General features: G+C 37.4%; 1 long non-coding RNA gene across 1 annotated transcript in view; it reads left to right on the forward strand.

Moving 5' to 3' along the window:
- Nucleotides 1-325: 325 nt before the first annotated feature.
- Nucleotides 326-13,571, forward strand: part of LOC128628588 (uncharacterized) — a 59,532-nt gene continuing 46,286 nt past the window's right edge. The window contains exons 1-2 of the long non-coding RNA XR_008393017.1: nucleotides 326-496; nucleotides 1,216-1,291. This is a non-coding gene — a long non-coding RNA (uncharacterized LOC128628588). The remainder of the gene's footprint in view (nucleotides 497-1,215; nucleotides 1,292-13,571) is intronic.

Genomic DNA, 13,571 nt, shown 5'->3' on the forward strand with positions numbered 1-13,571 from the left:
GCAGCTGGGCCTGAGGGTGATAAAGGCAGCCAGCCTCTAAGCCTCCTCCTGCATTATGCATCATTGTACCTTGTTATTTTTATATTTCCTTCTTTGCCTTTTATTATGTGTGATCTGGACATCTTTCATGTCCCATGATATCTGAAAGAGGTGTGGGAAGATGTCCAGACATTCATTACCAAAAGTTCATACTACTAACTTATCATGAGCACAAAAGCAATTTTCTCATTATTTGCCTTACATTTCAAGTACCGTTAATCATTGAACGAGCTTCCAGTTTCGTTTTCCTGTTACATCATTTCCTTTTTCATCCTCTCCTGTCTGCTCTCTGTGGGGTCCATGTTTCAAGCTGGTGGTGCCTCACTGGTCCAAGTGTGGAAGATAACTCTTTTTAGTTTCCTTTTAGAATGGTTATGGTGGCATCTTACTGAATCCTCCTTAGGAATGCTTTGGATTCCTAAGGACTTCTTAGGGTTCTTCCACTATGAAGGTTCTGGTAAGTGTTGAAAAGCTGTTTTTTTCTTGTCTCTTTTACTTGAATGTCTTTTGTCTTAGGATTTGGTAGTAGTTAATACCTGTGACCCTAGGGTGTCAGTTGAAACTTATTCTAGATAGACATATGTTCATGTTCACATCCTGGAGAATCTAGAAAGTAAAACAAGAGCTATTCAGACAAGGGCACACTATTGTTGATTCTCTTAGACATATCTATTTGTTACTTTAATCCTTCTCCATGAAGACTCAATAATATAGTAAGCTGTTTTATATTTATATTTTATATATCAATTCTTAAATGATCAGAATCTAATTAAATGAACAGGATTTAACTATCTATGGGTTTAATTCTATTGTGTGAGGGCAGCCATTCTCATTTAACCTTGTTTTCTTTAGAAAGCCCCAAGTAGAGCATGCAGATTGGATAAAATGGAACTGACTGAACTAGAGGCTACTCGAGGGCCGGGATCGTATCAGACATCTTTTGCATTTTGTCATATTTTTTTGTTCCCTGTTTTCACTCCAGCCATTTCTGAGGTACACTGTTCATGCAGGTATAATATGACAGCCTCTGTCTTCATTATACTTCACATCTCTTGCTTTTGGCCCAGGATTTTCTTTCCAGTTCTAAAGGGGATGCTAACACATGCAGAAGAGAGTCCAGTTTCCATGAGCTAACCCTCAACAACTGGGGATGAGAATTGCTCTCCTTTTTCTCAGGTGGACAATTCCGGGGTAGGAACACATGGCTCCTCAGAAGATCCCTAGAGGATCCGTGCTCCAGTTCTTCACCAAGGTAATCAGTTCAATGATGCAGTTTTAAATTAACTTTCCCTTCTTGTCTGTGTTGCTCTTCCACTTCCCTACTCCAGTTGCCTGGGTTCATTTCCCAAATTAAACTTCATACATTCTAGGCCTTATCTCAGGCCTTTTGCAGGGGAATGTAGGCCAAGGCTTTGTTTCTCTGTTTACTGAAGAATTCCAAACACTTATAACAGCACCTGGGACATAGTAGGCACTCAACCAAATGTCAATGGAAAAACTAAATTGTGTCCAGAGGATGGACAAGATAAGTGGCATTCCTTGCAGAATGTGGGCTTAAGAAAGTTTATTCCCTTAGGGGTTGTGCTGTCTCTTAAGACTGATCATTGATGATAGGTGCTGTTGGTGTGTTTCTGATGTATTATATGAAACATGCTGCATGACTCTTCTGAAAAAGAGGGAGCTGCCTCTTCACTTCAGTGTCAGAATTTCCGGGCAAATAATGTTTTATCAGGTGAATTATAGCAGTTGAACATTGGAATCCAGTGGAATGCATTGTTTTTTGCTCATAAATAATGCAAAGAGGATAACTCGCAAAGATAAAGGCCAGTGATTCATTCTACACAACCTTTATGTAAACCTCATAAATTGTGCACAGTGATGTCTAGGAATGTGACAGTGGCTGTGGCACCGGATCTTGTTGACGATGGCATTGAGAATGAGAGCTAAAAAGAACGCTCCTTCCAAAAGGGAGAAGGATTGAGAGAGGGAGGTGGGGGTGGGTGAGGCAGGCGAAAGTGGAGCCAGGAAAATGGAGACAATTGTACCTGGACAACAATTTTTAAAAAGTACAAAAAGAAAGAACAGTCCTTCTCACTTCTCTTCTACTCTCTCACCAGGGAAAATTTGAAAAAAAATTCTATTTTCAGAATAAAGCAGACAACTCACAAATTAACAATAATAAAAAAAAACAAAGAAAAATGGCACTAAAAATCATATTATATAAGGTCTAATTAGGAATAGATTGAGTTGTACAAGGTTTTTATTGTTGGTCATTTACAAAGTTATAGAAATCATATACCCACACCCACACTCACATTTACATATTTTCAGAACCCTGATAATATGGGAAATGCTTAGCCACTTCCACCAGAATGTGAAAGTGTTAGTTTGGAATTTTCCAAGAGTGGAATTGAGAACCTTTTAGTATTTGTTTTCTATTGTCTTCAGGATACATGGGCAGGGAGTTTTAGATAAGAACCTGGATTGCAGTACCTCAGTCTTCGTTCTGCTGCATAAGCCACAGGAAGTCACAGAGTGTAGCAAAAACAGGGCTCACAGACATCATAGATGCTTGTCATGTTAGGAGGAAGTGAAACCTTAAAAATAACAATTTTTTTAATGTTATAATGAGAAAAAGCTAAACAAGAATTAAAATGCAAACAGCCAATTCTAAAAGGGGGAAAAAAACACAAGGAAACAAAATATATTCACCCAGCGTGTGTTCAATACAGTGGTTTATTGCATCTTAAAGTACTGAAGTGTTACTACATACAGTGTAATGGGCCTCCATGAAATATATGAGACTTGTTCTACTGGAGTTATTCCATGCATCATCTCAACCCCACTGTGCAACTTCCTTCCATAAAAATATTTTTCTTCCTCTGAGGTTTCAAAATCCTTGAAGGACTCAAAGCAATCACAGAATGCAGCACAAGCTTAATTAGTTAAATGGACTACGATAATATTATTAAATACTTCTATCATCATTTGGCAAAGGTTCCCTTTCAAACAGTTAAATAAGATGCTTTCATTTGCTTCCAAATAAAAGTGCTTCCTCTAGCAAGTAACACAACAGCAGAAACCACTGCAGTTTCTTTCCGTTGCATTCACCTTAAAAGAGAGACTGTTCATAGAGTGAACATCGAGTGCTTTGTTTTCCCCTTTGATTGGTACCTGGAATCACGTTTTGCTTCAGGCATTTTCCTATAACAAACATTATGTTTCTAATTAATTGAAAGAAAACATGACCACAACATTAAGAATGGGAAGCATCAATATTAGAATTCAATTTCTTGCAATGCCCTTGTGCAGTTATAAAGCAGCTACACATTTTAGCTACCCTTGATATAGAAACACGGTTATAGAAGGAAAGTACACCTTCCAGGTTCTTGAAAGTGGAGAGAGCATTGCCACACACTTGAATCTTGACCTTTTTAGGGCTGACTTTTTGAGACATGTGTCCAAAGAGCTTATATATTGTTCTTTAGAAACATGATGTAATTTGTATATGAAGAGAATTAAAAAAATAAACAGCACTAAAGAGATAATTACTTTTCTTGGTGCATGACATATGTAATGAAGAAGCGTGAGCAAAAAAAAATCTTTCTATGGTATGCTCCTGTGGCCAGTTATTTATTAAGAGCACTATCCACTGTTCCTAGCAGCCCTCAGGTTCAAATTAATGTCATTGTATTAGCAAGGGTATTTGCTGTGTGTGCTATGCACTTTACCTTGTGATGAGGATATAAGAAATAGTTAGCTAGTACGTTATACAGTCTGGATTCCAAAAAGAACAAAAAGTCTAGCCAGGCAGATCAACAAAATAAATAGGTCACATAAATATTTAAATACTACCTCTGGCCTGGAGTGATGAAATATCACTTGTTTCCTAGTCCCTTTTCAACCAGAGGTCAAGTTTCAATGACACTGAAAGTGTACTTGTGTCCCCTAAAGTCGACATGTTGAAACCTTGGCCTGTAATGGCAGAGGGTCTGAGGAGACAGGGTCTTTGAGTGCTCCTGAGGGTGGGCTCTCATGCTGGCATTAACACCTTCCCTTATTGGGCTTCCCTTGTCTCTGTTCTCCACCCTGTGATGATTTAACAGCCCCATCTGCAAACCAGAAAAACTGCTTTTACGAGGCACTGATCAGTTGGTGCCTCACCTTGGACTTCTGAGCATCCAGAATTGTGAGAAATGCATATTCGTTAGGTCATGCAGCCTATGATATCTTGATTCAACAGCAAAGTGAAATGACTAAAACAATGCTAGTAATCTTTATGTTTTTAAAAAATAACTTTCCTTTTCAGATATTTTTAACAACTCCTATTTCTTATAGGTAAATAATACCCTTAACCAGATGTGATGAAATAAATAATCAGGAGAGAGGGTCACAGCCCTGTGCTGGGACATATGTTTCCATGGGTCTCTCATTTTTCTGCATGTCTTTTAAGCAGACTATGTTTGCTCCAGATTATCTTTCCATAATGTTTGCATAGTAAACAACATTAAAACATAGAGATAAGGTCTCCCTCCAGAGCCAAAAGAAAGTTTGCTTACTATAAAATATAATAAAATAATAACTTTCTTTGGGGCAAAACGCAGGCATGCTTCCTGTCCAGTATAAAAGATTCAAGTTTCATAAGCTTGAGGTTTCTCTTCTGTACTGCAGACCACCTTAGGAGTAGGTATCACTTGGCCCTCTTTGCATTGCCCTGTTGGAATGTGAGCCTGGAGAATAAGCGAAAATGCTGATCCTCTAGTTACTGCTAATGCTGTGAGTAATAATGTCTTTGTTCTCTGGCCCAGAGGTCTCATGTCTTCTTCCATGAAACTGCACCAAGCCAACTTGTTAGTTTAGACTCCTCACTATTCTTTACATCTTGCCCCTTTCACTTATCTTTTTGTTTCTTCATATGACTGGTTTTCTGTCAGAGGAGGGAAAGGACAAAAATGGCTGGGTGGTTTGTTGGGAGAAAGATCACCAGAATAACAGAAAAATGACCCTTCCAGAAACAGTCCGTGACAGGGAGGAGAAGATTGAGGAAACAGTCGGGTGTAGATAGGGACATTTTTTTATACAAACAAGGTCTATTCAGAAGGTATCCAGCCATGTAATATATTTTTAAAAAAGAGAGATTTATTGAAGAAGATACAAGATACAAGAAAAATTGTACATAGGACAATGACACCTCAGATCCCATCAAAGTAGGCACCTTGGGACCCCACACAGTTCTCCCAATCACCTTCAGCTGCCCTGTTGTGTTTTCCTGAATATCACTGAAGAGTCTGAAATCTTTTCCTTTTCAAAGGTGAATTTAGTTGTTGGAAAAGCCAGAAGTCACAGGCTGCCAAACCTGGGCTGTAGGGGCCTGAGTCACCTGGGTGATTTGATGGTTCACCAAAAAACCCTGCGTGAGACATGATGCATGAGCAGGCATATTGTCATAATGAAGCTGCCAATCACCAGTTGCCCATAGATGCAGCCTTCTGAATCATCTGAATAGTTTCCCCAGAGCAATGTTCAAGCTTAATGCAAAATTTGATGCAGATCCATTGCTTTACTTGCTCAATCATTTTGAATGTGACAGCCACATAGTACATATACTCACTCAATGGCATCTCCAACCCCCACTGAGTAGAACAGTGAAGTCATCAATGTTCACCCATGTGCATTCCATCTGCCATGTTACACCGATGTTGTACAAACCATTCTCTAACAATGGCTGGACTTTTTCCAGACAGGCCTTGTCATTTTCATATTTATATAGGTGAATTCTCAATTACTTTCAAACTGGCTGGTGTGACAGGGGACGATTTTACTCAGACTATTCCCAAATATACTTTCTTCATTATTTTATGATTCATATTTCCTTCCTTATATTTATCCCACTCCTTCCCTCAGCCCCTATATCTTTCTGGGATGCCTGGGCATGTGATCACATACAACTTTCTGCTTGTGAAGAATGAGTTTATTTTATCTGGTCCAACAATTCTAAGTACTTCTTTTGATGACTTGAAAGCTTCAGAATGGTTCTTGTTCTTTCCTTTTCCCTCCTTTTGGTGGCACCTGGGTTTAAGAAGTGAAAAAAAAAAAAGAATAGTATAGGAAACAGAGAAGCCAGACAACATATATGTACAACCCATGGACATGAGCTAAGGGCAAGGGATGCTGGAGAGTGGGGGAGTGCAGGGTGGAGAGGGCAGAAAATGAAGAAAAAATTGGGAAGACTGTAATAGCATAATCAATAAAATATATTTAAAAAAAGAAGTGTGTACTGGCGAGGGAGGTAATGAATCCACAAATTACTGTTCTCTGTACAATGTCTCTTCAGTCTATTTTCTCCTGTCCAGTGGCTAGTTTGGTTTTCTCCTTAAACTTGTCTCTGCTAAATTGAGCTGGTCCTGCCTGGCCTTTTGTGGGCATTATTCAGGCACACGGCTCTTAAGTTCATGTGCTAGTCATTAATTATTAGTCCTCGAGTTTTTGCACAGTAAAGAACCTCTGCTGGATACACCATGTCCCATCATAATCTCCAGGGCCTTCTGGGTTCTGTGAGTACCCACAGTCAGCCACGGGGTGCCAGAAGCTTAACTTCAGCCCTATCTACCTGGCTGCTTTTGACTCATTACTCTTATTCTATGCTCTGAGCTCAAAGTAGGTGATCATTCTCTCTGATGTTATACCCAGGGAATAAACACCACCTTGGACCAATTTTTAGTCTACCAAAACTCACCTAGACATTTTGTTTTCTCTTCATGCCCTACAAGCAAACTGCCTATGGTCTTACTAAAAAGGGGCAAAGAAATATTCACTCTAAGATGAGGGAATGCACATATACCACCACCACCCAACAATATTCTATGACCTAATTGTGCCTTTTATTTATTTTTAAATAATTTTATTTATTTATTTATTTTTAGATTATATTTATTTATCTTTAGAAGGGAAGGGAAAGAGAGAGGGAGAGAAATATCAGTGTATGGTTACCTCCCATGCATCACCCGCTGGGAACTGGCCTGCAGCCCAGGCATGTGCCCTGACTGGGAATCGAACCTCATTCCTTTGGTTTGTGGGCCCGCGCTCAATCCGCTGAGCCACACCAGCCACAGCCTAATTGTGCCTTTTATATATTAATGATTGTAAAGTATTTAAAATTTTTCTTTTTTTTGTCCTGAAAATTTAGTTTTCAAGACCATCTTATTTCATAATTAATATTTTTAGTATTAAAAATGGAAAGACTCTGTCTCTCTGCCTTTCTGCCCAAGTACGCCTTTTCACCCTCACAAAGGTAGCCCCAAATGACTCAAGACAAAGACTTATACTTTACAATGGAAAGAGGACAGCAGTATATTTCATAAAGTATTACTCTTATTGTAATTGTTTCTTATTTTCAAGTCTCCTTGCAACTGCGTCCCTTAAAACTTTCCTTGTGCTCTTTCCATTAACCCATGAGGCTTCCACAAGGTTCTCTTAATCAGCCCACAACCATGCATCTTTTAAAATCTGGATTCACCCTGGCTGATGTGGCTCAGTGGATTGAGTGTTGGCCTGTGAACCAGAGGGTCACAGGTTGGATTCTCAGTTGGGACTTATGACTAGGTTGCAGGCCAAGGCACCCAGTAGGGGGCACACAAGAGGCAACCATACATTAATGTTTGACTTTCTTTCTTCCTCTCTTCCCCTATCGCTAAAAATAAATAAATAGAAATCTTGAAAATAAATCTGGATTCAATCTCATTGCTTCTAGGAGAACTTTTCTTACCAGCCAGGTCGTGTTCTTTTATTTGTTAAATGTCGAACACATTGCAGTTGCCTGGTGGTGTTAAAGTCATTTTCTTTAGAGTGCTAAATTTATAAGGATATGATTTGTGAGTCACCTAGAGAGAAGGCCTAGGTTACCTACCCTTATTTTATCCATAATTTTATTTGCTATGTATTTGTAAGAGCAAGAAAATTCAGGGGTAAAATAAAATATTTATAACTTTTTGGACAGTTTGTCATTCATTTTATAATTAACAAATAGGTAACCTTAAAATGATTTAGTGATTTTTAGGTCTCACATACTCACTTAATCTATATGTGCTCATGTCTTCTGTTAATTATTATAGATTCTTTGAAAACAGTGACTATGTCTTACCCTTCTCAGTTTCCTCTACACCTTCTAATTTATACACACACACAAGTTGATAAATATTTGTGTTTTTGATTGTCCTTGCTATGATTAAATTCGATAATGACTCAGAAAATAAAAACTTTGGACTATTCATGCATTGCCTTATTGATTAGATGGGGCCCCATCTAAGCCTTCAAAGATAGACAAGGTTTGAAATGATAACTAGGAAGACGAGAAAAACTTATGAAGTGTGATGGCCTGAAAAAGGTTTTGGATCTGGAAGGAAAATCAATGGTTTCAGCTTTTGCATTTTATAACGAGTATCTGGTTATCATTTCATCTCAGTCTTTACCATTAGTGAAGCTTCTACTGAGAATAAAGGGCTACAAAATCAACAGGTTAAAAGACAAGCCACATGTCATTACAGAATGAACCCTCTGAAGTATTTGCTCTTTAAAGACCAAATGTTATTTTGTTCAAAATCACTCCACGTGGCTGAACCAATGTTCTTCTAATTAGCAAAGTCACTTTTTCCCTGTATAAAAAATGACAATGTGTATTTTTACTAGTGTAAGCATTCCCAGTGATAACTTTTTAAAATATAGCACTTTAGAACGGAAAGGCTATTTGAAATTAAAGTTCAGTCCCTTATTTAAGTAAATGTTGGAAACACCAGAATTCTTCAAGGTCACATGACTAATAAACAGCAAAGCAAGGACTCAGCTTGGGTCCATTGACTCTCCAAATCTACATTCTTTTTTTTTAAATCCTCACTTGAGGATATGTTTTTATCGATTTTAGAAAAAGAAGAATTGGGAGAGAAAGAGAGAAATAGAGAGGAAAACATCAATGTGAGAAATAAACATGGATCACCTGCCTCCTATACTTGCCCCAACTGAGGATTGAACTCACAACCTAGGCGGGTGCCCTGACTTGGAGTTGAACCCTGAATATTTAGTGCATGGGATGTCACTCTAACCAACTGAGAGCCACCCAGGTAGGGCTAAATCTACTTGTTTTGTCTCTCTAGAAGAAATCTACCTTTGCAATTGAGATGAATTATAAAATAAAATGAGGCCGTTTGGTGTTTTAAAACACATGATGCTTTCAGCACACCGGGACAATGCTGCTGTCCTCAGGAAATTAAAAAGCAATTTAGAGAAATGAAATGGGTCAAATGATCTGCCACTAAAATAAAAGGTTGTGGATCAACTAGTAAATCAGTAACTGCTTCCTGTGCTTGAGGTTTTCAACCCCTCAGGGTGGGGGGTAAACCACCAAATAAATTTAAAAGGATTTCCACTGAGTGTTCCTTGTGAAAATCTGAAGACATTTATATTACACGCTCTACACCCTTAATTTCCGGTGCCAAAACAGAACAGCATTCAGTGGGCTCAGGTTTTAAGAGGGTTATTTTCTATCAGATCTTTAAAAAATACCCTAAAGCACTTTAATTCGGGAGGGGGAGGCTAATTCTCTTAGCAGAATTGAAAAGCTCAGACATTTTTCTTATGAACATTAAAATTTCCTTGTTTTGCCTCATTTTATTGATGATAGACTGCCATTATTTTCTTTTCTCTGAGGATTGCAGGAAGGAAAATCCGCCAACAAGATGTAGGAGCTTCTTTTTAACTTGTGCTTCATATGCAACTTTAATGACAGTTTTACATACATTACTCAACCCTCAGTACACACAGAGGTCGAATCAGCATTTAAACAGACGTTCTAAATGGAAATGAGTGTCAGTCATTTACTCATGCTGGTTTTGATGGAACAGCAACTCTCCAAATCATCTCAAAGACTCAGGAGCCATTGATTTTTCTCTGCCAACTTGATTTTTAGCAATTAGATTTCAATTGCATGAAAACTCAGGAAAGAAAGGCCTTTTGTGCTATTTTGGTCTGTCTCACCTGCACTGATCAGTGTGAACTGATCTCATCTATGGATATTATTTTGACTTTGACTGACTGGGTCTCCAACTCAGTTGAGGGTTTCAGATAAGGTTACTTTGGGTCTTCACCTTATGAAGTGCTATGAAACTTGAGTTCAAAAATATTCAAAAGTGAATACCTTTGAATACTTTTGAGTAGTACACTTTGAGATAAAAGTAGTTAATAGATGGTGATGGTGAGATTGCTGTTGACTCGGTGCTTTCTGATTTTCAGAGTTTGTGTACTGACTAAATAAATGAACATTTCACTATTACTCTCCATGACACTGAGCAGATCTTACCTCATGAGGATGAATCAGAGTTAAATAAATCACCAGATATCAGAGGTATGTGGTAGGTAGAATTATGGTCCCCACACCCCAGACATCCATATTTTGTTTCCTGGAAACTGTGAACATACTTCATTACGTGGGAGGAGAGAATTAAGGTTAGCAATCAGGTGACCTTAATAGGGAGATTATCTTGGATTATCAATGTAGTCACACAGGCCTTTAAGAGAGAGGAGAGGGAGGAAGAAGAATCAGGGTGATGTGATGTGAGAAAGACTTGACCATCTATTGTTGGCTTTGAAAAACATGAAGGGGCCACAAGCCAAGGGGTATGGACAACCTAGAACTGGAAAAGGCAGGGCAAGAAAACAGATCCTCTCCTAGAGTTTCCAGAAGAAAAACAGTCCAGTTTAAACCTTTATTATAGCCCAGTGGTGCCGTTTTCACACTTTTGACCTCCAAAACTACAAAATAATGATTCTTTATTGTTTTGAGCCATTCAATTTGTGATAACTTGTGACAACAACAATAGGAATACAGAATATTTGGGCTCGACTTACCTGGGTTGTCATTACAGTTTTTAAAACTATTATTTATTTACTGATGTGTGCTATAGGTGAGTTTTATTTATTTATTTTAACTGTGAATAATATTTTGTGAGTGTACCACCATATATTTTATTCCTATGTATTTCTCTACTTTTCTGTTTATGAAGATTTTGTTGGTTTTCTCAGTATACTATTGCCAACAACCTATTGCAAACATCCTACAAGTTGCTCTTATACTTGATTCCTTGTGATTTTACATGAGTGTTTTCCTTGGCTGTGAACTTGGACATAGAATTATCAGGGTGTATAAAATGCCCATCAGCTTAAACAGATATTGATAATTTGCTACTCAAAGGGGCTGGACTAATTTATACAACCACCAGTAGTCATGAAAGTTTGAATTTCTCCACATTCTATCACAAGTAGTCACAGACTTTGCATTGAGTCGGTCTTGTGGGTTTTACATTATATTATACAGGTGGTATTAATTATGTAAAAATTCTTTCTTGTGGAATCCAATGTTTTTAATTTTAATAAAATAATGACACAACTGTAAACTTACTTTTGCACCAACCCCGTATATTTTTATTACTTCTGTGAAAATCATTTATATATATATATTTATTCACAGTGTTCTCTGTGTATTTTAAATGGCTTTGTATGTGTTTTATTTTCTTAGTTTTTCTGTGTGTTTATGTGTGTAATTCTAATATTTAGGAAGGGTTGTGGTCCTTTAAAATAATAGTTTTATAACAAATTTAATTCTTTTAAAACATAAATCTCTGGATATGATACAATTAGCACATTTCCACTTTTTTCCCCTCTCTTTTCTCTCTGCTACTCTTCCTTTTAGGTAATTTAAAAGTCATTTTTGATTATTATCATTGTAGAATTAAATGCTCTTATCTTGATCTGTTGGCTTTAAATGATATCCTTTGACTTCCAGCTTTTAAGCATTCTATGCCCCCTGCCTGTCTTGTTGCTATGGTTTTCCCACAGTCTTTCTTGGGGACTGTACTTTGTTTTCTAATAATTTTCCCGGAAGGACACACAGGAACACTTTTTTTATTCATTCACATTTATTCAACAGTATTTGCCTGTAGTTTTTCTAGCTAGAGTCAGTTGACTTGATATAATTCTTTTGGTTTACATTTTCTTTAAATTAATTTTATATTAATTTGAAACACTCATAGGTTTGAATGTACCTGTAGATTTTCCCACTATCCATATTTTCAACTATTTTTTCTGGCTCTTTTTAAAAAAGATTTTATTTATTTATTTTTAGAGAGAGGGGAAGGGAGGGAGAAAGAGAGGGAGAGAAACATCAATGTGTGGTTGCCTCTTGTGTGGCCCCTACTGGGGACCAGGCCCACAACCCAGGCATGTGCCCTGACTGGGAATTAAACCAGCAACCTTTTGGTTTGCAGCCTGTACTCAATCCACTGAGCTATACCAGCCAGGGCCATTTTTTCTGGCTCTTAAAGGATTTCTGTACTTTGAATTTTGGTATCTATTATTCTCAATGTCTTTAGCAAAAATATGTCTTTTTAAGGAAGATTCAAGTCTACTTTTATTTCGAGAAAAGTACATTTTCCCTGCTTCTCTATCGTTTTCTTGCTTGTTTACTTTTTATTCTTTCATTTATTTTTGTAAATTTCTTTTATTCACATGCTCTCTATGCTTATGTTTTCTAGAGTGTTTTTTCACTCTGTGTGCCTTCCATTTTCATCTTTATGACTGTTGATTTTACTCTTTGTCTACTTTGTTCTTGAGATCTGTCTGTTTTGTTTCAACTTCTTTACTTACTTTAACATTAAATTCCTGAGAACTTGATTTCTACTTTGTGATATAATTCCAGAGAGACAATAGTCGCTCAGCTTTTCATATTTGTGATAAAATAGTTGCTCACTTCAGCTGGTGCGTGGGTGTGTTGTCAATAAATTTTCTGCTCTTTGGTTTTGTATCACTTTAGATTAAATGGTAGAGAAAACTGATAAACATTTCTGACATGTGCTAATGCTAAAAATGTGTCTTTTGTCCTTTAACTTTGCAGCTGATTTTTAAAAATATCTAAATATATCTATTTTAATTTTTCTTTCTAGATTGATCTTTTGGCAGGACCCTGCTAACATTTCACCATATCAATTAAACTTCATCCCCTAATTGATAAACATGATCTTCTATATTGCCTTTCATATGGACTGAATATGTATATCCTCTCAAAATTCAAACAGTGACACCCTAGTCCCAATGTGATGGTATGCAGAGGTGAGATGTTTGAGTTTGACTAGGTCATGTGGGTGAAGCCATCATCAATGGGCTTGGTGCCTTTATAAGAAGAGATAAGAGAGAGATGGTCATATTCTCCACCATCTGCAAATCAGGATGAGGGCCTTTACCAGATGAGATCTGTCAGCATCTTGATCTTGGACTTTGTAGCCTCCAGACTGTAGGAAACAAATGCTTTTTAAGCTACTTACTTTGTGATAATTTGTTGCAGCAGCTTGACCTAAAACATACCCTTAGCAAGAAATGAAATCTGGGTCACAGCTCAATTTCTAGTTTTATGACCTTGAACAACTCACTGAACCACTTTAATTTTTTTCTCTTTTTCTACACATATCTCCCACTGCAGTGATTTTAATGAT

Source organism: Artibeus jamaicensis, unplaced genomic scaffold (assembly GCF_021234435.1).
Source record: "Artibeus jamaicensis isolate MK-2021 breed Jamaican fruit bat unplaced genomic scaffold, CSHL_Jam_final contig_851, whole genome shotgun sequence".
Taxonomy (NCBI): domain Eukaryota; kingdom Metazoa; phylum Chordata; class Mammalia; order Chiroptera; family Phyllostomidae; genus Artibeus; species Artibeus jamaicensis.